General features: G+C 46.0%; 1 pseudogene; it reads left to right on the top strand.

Moving 5' to 3' along the window:
- The first annotated feature begins 1,085 nt into the window (after positions 1 to 1,085).
- Positions 1,086 to 5,973, top strand: LOC114610967 (annotated as a pseudogene).
- The last annotated feature ends 675 nt before the right edge of the window (positions 5,974 to 6,648 follow it).

Genomic DNA, 6,648 nt, shown 5'->3' with positions numbered 1-6,648 from the left:
TCCCAGAGGGCTGGAGGGCCAAAGCAGCAGAGAAAGGAGTAGAAGAGTCAAATACTTGGAGTATAAATATAGTGGAGTAGAGAGAATAGAGTTACAAGATATAGAAATGTAGAAGGCTAGCAACTGCCAGAGATGAGAAAATGCAATCCTTGTTCACAGGAAATGTTCAGCCATCGTTTGAGCCTTCAATCCAAGGGACCTGACACTCTATTTCTGACCTCTTATCTTTGTTCTGGGAAGAAAGGTTACAACATTCAGCATTTACTCAGCAACTGCCTAGTTTGGACACTTACTGTTACTTGAAGTTACAGATTCCAATAGCATCCAAAATCTAGAGTCACTGGTGGCTAAATTCAATGAAATAGACCATCAGTTGAAGGGTTAATAGAATTTCCACTGGTACTTTCCAGCCCCCCCCCCCATTACTCCCCCTGGCTTGTGTTTTTTTTTCTCTTAAATACCCTACTCTCCCTGAGTTGGGGGTCGAGCTCCTCTGCACCTTCGTGGGTTATGAGTCTCAGTCACAGCACACTGATTTCCTGAAATATACCTCTTGCTGACTGCATCAAGAATGGTGTCTCGTGAGTCATTGGGTGGCTGTGATCCTCTGAGACTTGAGGGAGGGTCTCCTCTCTCGGGGTGTCTTTCATTAGGTGCATTGGCCAGTAAATTAGGACCACTTTAGTCTCCGAGAACCCACTTGGAGGTAGGATTTCACTTGCTTTGCCCTGTTCTGTTACTGTGTGACTGTCCAATTATCTTACTGTTCAGTTTCTGAAAAGTGCACTTTTGGTTTACAACTATGTTTGTTTCATGAGGAATTGAAAGAGGTGATCGGCAGACATACTGGAGGATCACCGGCTGTATCCCTGGGAGACATCCCAGGAGGTCAGGGACCCCAGGGAGGCCAGGATGACTCCAATCTTGATGCTGAGGAAGATACGGTGGTTCTGGTAGAGTGGAGGAACTTGGTAAATTTCCAGCTGTCTGTTTTACTGGAGTGGTGTTGGCACTCGCAATTGAGACGGGTCTTTATTAGTCTCTTCATGTGTTTGTTTTGTCTGTGTTTATTGTTATTTGTGACAATGGGACAAACTATACTGACCCCTTTGAGCTTGACTCTGGACCACTGGACTGAAGTAAGAACTAGGGCTCATAATTTGTCAGTTGAGGTTAAGAAAGGACCATGGCAGACCTTCTGTGCTTCTGTGGCCAACATTTGAGGTGGGATGGCCACCAGAGGGCACTTTTGACATGACCCTCATTCTTGAAATTAAAGCTGTTGTTTGTTTTTCAGGAAGGACCAAGGTCTCACCCTGACCAGCAGCCCTACATCTCTGTTTGGCAAGACCTGGTCCAAAATCCCCCTCCATGGGTAAAGCGATAGATTTGGAGACAAAAACCAGGCTCCGGAATCCTGGCTCTCTGAGAATCGTAACATAAACTGAAAACAAACCCTGCACCTGAGTGTAAACATTCGGCCCCTCTGGTTCCTCTTAAGATTCACCCCCGATGTCAAGCCAATGTCGAGGAGCCTCCCGAGTGGTCGAGTTTTCCTCCTCCCTACCAACAACCTCCTCAGGCACCACCAGCTCCGGCCCCCCCCCCCAGGTTGTGGAGGGGGGAGGGCCATTCTCAGGGACCAGAAGCAGAAGAGAAACGGGTCTTGAGGGACCGGACTTGACTGTAGCATTGCCGCTGCGTACCTTTGGGCTTCCGGTGGACCCACCAGCTCTTCAACTCATGTAGTATTGGCCTTTTTCCTCTGCTGATTTATATAATTTGAAAACTAACCATCCCCCTTTTTCTGAGAATCTGGACAGCCTAACAGGCCTGGTGGAGTCTTTGTTTTCCAACCAGCCCACCTGGGATGATTGCCAGCAACTTTTACAGGTTCTTTTCACTACAGAAGAGCAAGAGAGGATCCTTTTAGAAGCCTGTAAAAACATTCCTGGCATGAACGGGCAACCTACACAGCTCCCTAATGAAATAGATACTGGATTCCCCGTCAACCAACAAGACTGGTATTACAATGCCACTGCAGGTAGGGAGAGGTTGATGATCTACCTCTGGGTTCTAGTAGCGGGTCTCTGAGGGGCAGCCAGATGTCTCACCAATTTGGCCAAGGTGAGAGAAGAACTACAGGGGCCCAATGAGCCACCATCTGTATTTCTTGAGCGATTAATCGAAGCTTATAGACACTATAATCCTTTTGATCCAACTTCTGAGGCCCAGGGGGCAGCGGTGGCTATGGCCTTTATAGGACAGTCAGCACCTGATATTAGAAAGAAACTACAATGTATAGAAAGATTGCAGGATTACACCCTTCAGGACGTAGTCAAAGAGGCAGAGTAAGTGTACCATAAAAGGGAAACTGAGGAAGAGAAGCAAGAAAGAGAGAAGAGAGGGAGAGAAGAAAGAGAAGACAGGCAACATTGTAGGCAAGAAAATCCTACAGTACAGGACAGGTTTAGATAGACAGGTAACCTGGGCAATAGAGGGCCAAAGCTGGACGAAGAAAAAGGGATACAGTGACACCTACTGGACAAGGATCAGTGTGCCTACTGTACAGAGTAAGAACATTGAGTCCGAGACTGCCCCAAGAAAAAGAAGCAGGACCCCTAAGGTCCTGGCACTCGAAGCAGATGACTAGAGGAGACGGAGCTCAGACACCCTCCCCGAGCCTAGGGTAACCCTGAGAGTGAAGGGGACCCCTACAAATTTTCTGGTGGATACCGGAGCAGAATATTCAGTTCTGAAACAACTACTGGGAAAATTAAAAAAAAAAAAAGGCCATAGTTATAGGGGCCACTGGGCAGAAACCATATCCTTGGACCACATCATAAACTGTTGACCTAGAAAAGGGACAATTATCCCATTCCTTCCTGGTTATTCCCGAATGCCTTATGCTTTTGTTGGGAAGAGACTTACTGGCAAAGTGGAAGGCACAGATTAAGTTTGCTCAGACAGGACCAGAGGTGATCTGGGGAACCCTCACCTCTATGATACTAGCCTTGAAACTAGAAGAAGAGTACCGGCTTCATGAGCTTCAAAAGCAGCAGGAAGCCCCAGATATCAGTGAATGGCTAGCAGAATTTCCAAAAGCATGGGCTGAAACTGGAGGTATGGAGATGGCAGAAATAGTTCCCCCCATTGTGGAGGGACTGAAAGCCAGCCCCTCCCCTATTGGGATATGATAGTACCCAATGAGTCACAAAGCCAGGGAAGGAATTAGACCTCACATTCAAAGACTGTTGCAACAAGGCATCCTGGTTCCCTGACAGTCACCGTGGAATACTCCTGTATTGTCTGTAAAAAAGCCTGGTACTAGTGACTATAGGGCTAGTACAAGAACTGAAAGAAATCAATAAGAGAATACAAGATATTCATCCAACTGGACCAAACCCATATAACCTCCTCAGTTCACTCCCCAGAAAGGAACTGGTATACCATCCTAGATTTGATAGATGCTTTCTTTTGCCTAAAATTACATCCTAACAGCCAGCCTATCTTTGCCTTTGAATGGAGAGATCCTGACACTGGATTGGTGAGAAAATTGACTTGGACCAGGTTGCCTCAAGCATTTAAAAATTCACCTACTCTCTTTGATGAAGCTCTCCACAGGAATCTAGTCCCCTTCAGGACTGAAACCCTCAAATAACCTTGTTACAGTATGTAGATGATTTACTTTTGGCAACATCAACTAAGCCTGAGTGCCTCCAAGGGACCAAGAGACTGCGGGCAGAACTGGGTGAATTGGGGTATCAAGCTTCTGCTAAAAAGCTCAGTTGTGCAAAACTGAGGTCACTTATCTGGGATATACCCTGAAAGATGGGAAACGATGGCTGACAGAAGACAGAAAAAAGACTGTCACCCAGATCCCTGTCCCAACCACCCTGCACCAGGTGAGAGAATTTCTAGGCACCACCGGCTTTTGCAGGCTATGGATTCCAGGGTTTGCTACATTAGCAGCTCCTCTATATCCCCTCATGAAGGAGGTATGGGAGTTTATCTGGACCCTTGAACACCAGAAAGCCTTTGACATCAAAAAGGCCCTGCTAATGGCACCAGCATTAGCCCTACCAGACTTGACCAAGCCCTTCAGTGTATACGTGGATGAGAGGGCAGGGGTCACTCGAGGGGTCCTGACCCAAACCTTGGGGCCATGGAGGATACCAGTGGCATATTTATCAAAGAAACTGGACCCAGTTGCCAGTGGGTGGCCTACTTGCCTAAAAACCATCACTTCTGTGGCCTTACTTGTCAAAGATGCTGACAAATTTACTCTGGGACAACAAATAACTGTTGTGGTGCCTCACTCTCTTGAGAGCATTATCCAGCATCCCCCTGACTGATGGATGACTAATGCTCGCGTGACACACTATTAGAGCCTGTTGCTGACTGAAAGGGTGACCTTTGCACCCCCCCCAGCCATCCTAAATCCTTCCACCTTTCTGCCCGAGACTGATGACTTCTCTTCTGTCCCTCGCTGTATTGACATCCTGGCAGAAGAAACAGGTACTCAAGGTGACCTGAAGGACCAGCCTTGGCCAGGGAGTCCGAACTGGTATATGGATGGCAGTAGCTTTGTGGCTGAAGGTTAAGAGATGGCAGGAGCTGTGGTGGTAGATGGAAAACAAGTAATCTGGGCCAGCAGTCTGCCAGAAGGAACTTCTGCTCAAAAAGCAGAACTTATTGCTCTGACACAAGCTTTGTGGATGGCGGAAGGGAAGTCCATTAACATTTACACTGACAGAAGATACGCTTTTGCTACTGCTCATGTACATGATACAATCTATAGACAAAGGGGACTGCTGACATCTGCAGGCAGAGACATCAAAAATAAAGAAGAAATATTGAGGCTATCCATTTACCTAAGAGAGTGACCATTATCCATTTTCCTGGACACCAGAAAGCCCAGGATGTCATAGGTAAAGGAAATCAGATGGCAGATTTAACTGCCAAAAAGGCTGCCCAGGGAACAATGATATTGGCTACCAAAAGTTTTAAAGGTTATTTTGACACCAGAGATACTAGCTTTATATACACTGCTGAAAATTATCAAGTGATGAATAAGTGAGGTATAAGACAAGAAAATCCATATGGGATCTGAGATACAGAAGAAGGCAAGCTGGTTTTGCCACAATAGGAAGGTAAGAAATATGTCACTAATCTACACTATCTGACCCATCTGGGAGCCAAGAAGTTAAAGGATGTGATAAGATCCTCTGAATATTTTGTTATAGGACTGTCTAACTTGCCAGAAGCCATGATCAAAAACTGTAGAACTTGTGCCTTAACCAATGCAAGACCTTCTATATATACCATGGGAAAGAGATTGATAGACGACCATCCTGGAGTTTACTGGGAGGTGGATTTTATGGAAGTCAAGCCTACAAAATATGGAAATAAGTATCTTTTAATTTTTATAGACACCTTTTCAGGATGAGTTGAAGCCTTCCCCACTAAAAATGAAACTGTCAAGCTGGTGGCTAAGAAGATCCTGGAAGAGACCTTTCCAAGGTTTGGAGTACCCAAGGTAATTGGGTCTGATAATGGCCCTACCTTTGTTACCCAGGTGAGTCAGAGACTGGCCATCCAGCTGGGGATTAATTGAAAGATACATTGTGCTTACAGACCCCAGAGCTCAGGACAGGTAGAAAGGATGAACAGAACCACTAAAGAGACCTTAACTAAATTAGTGTTTGAGACTGGTGGTAATGATTGGAGAGCCCTCCTTCCTTTTCCTTGTTCCGAGTTCAGAACACTCCAGGGCGATTTAAGCTTACACCCTTTGAGATTCTGTGTGGGGGACCACTGCTGCTTACTGAGGCAGACGGAGTGTACGATCCTGATGTTGTTCTTTCTAAATCCTTGTTTGCCCGCATGAAAGCACTTGAGGTGGTCCAGCGCAAGGTCTGGGAACAGCTGAAAGGGGCCTATGAGACTGGAGACCCAAGTGTGCTGCACTAGTTCCAAGTGGGAGTCCTAGTCCAGTCTCACCAAGCTGGTAACTCTGAGCCACATTGGAAAGGACCATACCTGGTGCTCCTGACCACTCCCACAGCAGTAAAACTAGAAGGCATTTCTGCTTGGGTTCATGCTTCCCATATGAAGAGAGCTCCTGAACACTGTCACTTGGCAGTGGGAATTAGTGAATGGAATGTCCCAGAGTCATGGCATAATGACTTCAGATTACAAGACCTAGGATGCTCTAACAAATGGACCCAATGTTCTCTTCGAACAACAGATTCTTATGCCTGCCCTAGCCATATGACCAAGAGTGAAAAAATAAGGCGTGGAGAGATAGAAGATTATTTTTGTAAAGCCTGGGGTTGTGAGACCACCAGTCAAACATTTTGACATCCCTCCTCAAGCTGGGACTTGATAACTGTAGCTTGCTATAATTGGACCTACACTGGGTGGATTGATTGTGTCACCCCAGTGTCCAATCTATAACAGTCTGCCTGTGAGACATCTATGTGTAACTTGCTTAATATTATTTTCACTAAACATGGAAAAAATAAGAGAGAGGGGTAGATTAGAGGATTCCAATGGGGGCTCCGGTTTTATATCAGTGGATATGATCCAAGCTTGGTATTCACTGTCAGACTCAGAATAGAAAGTCCCCCTTCCCAACCAATAGGC

This window comes from Grammomys surdaster, unplaced genomic scaffold, assembly GCF_004785775.1.
Source record: "Grammomys surdaster isolate TR1022 unplaced genomic scaffold, NIH_TR_1.0 126066, whole genome shotgun sequence".
Classification (NCBI taxonomy): Eukaryota; Metazoa; Chordata; class Mammalia; order Rodentia; family Muridae; genus Grammomys; species Grammomys surdaster.
This window is presented reverse-complemented; position numbering and strand designations above follow the sequence as displayed.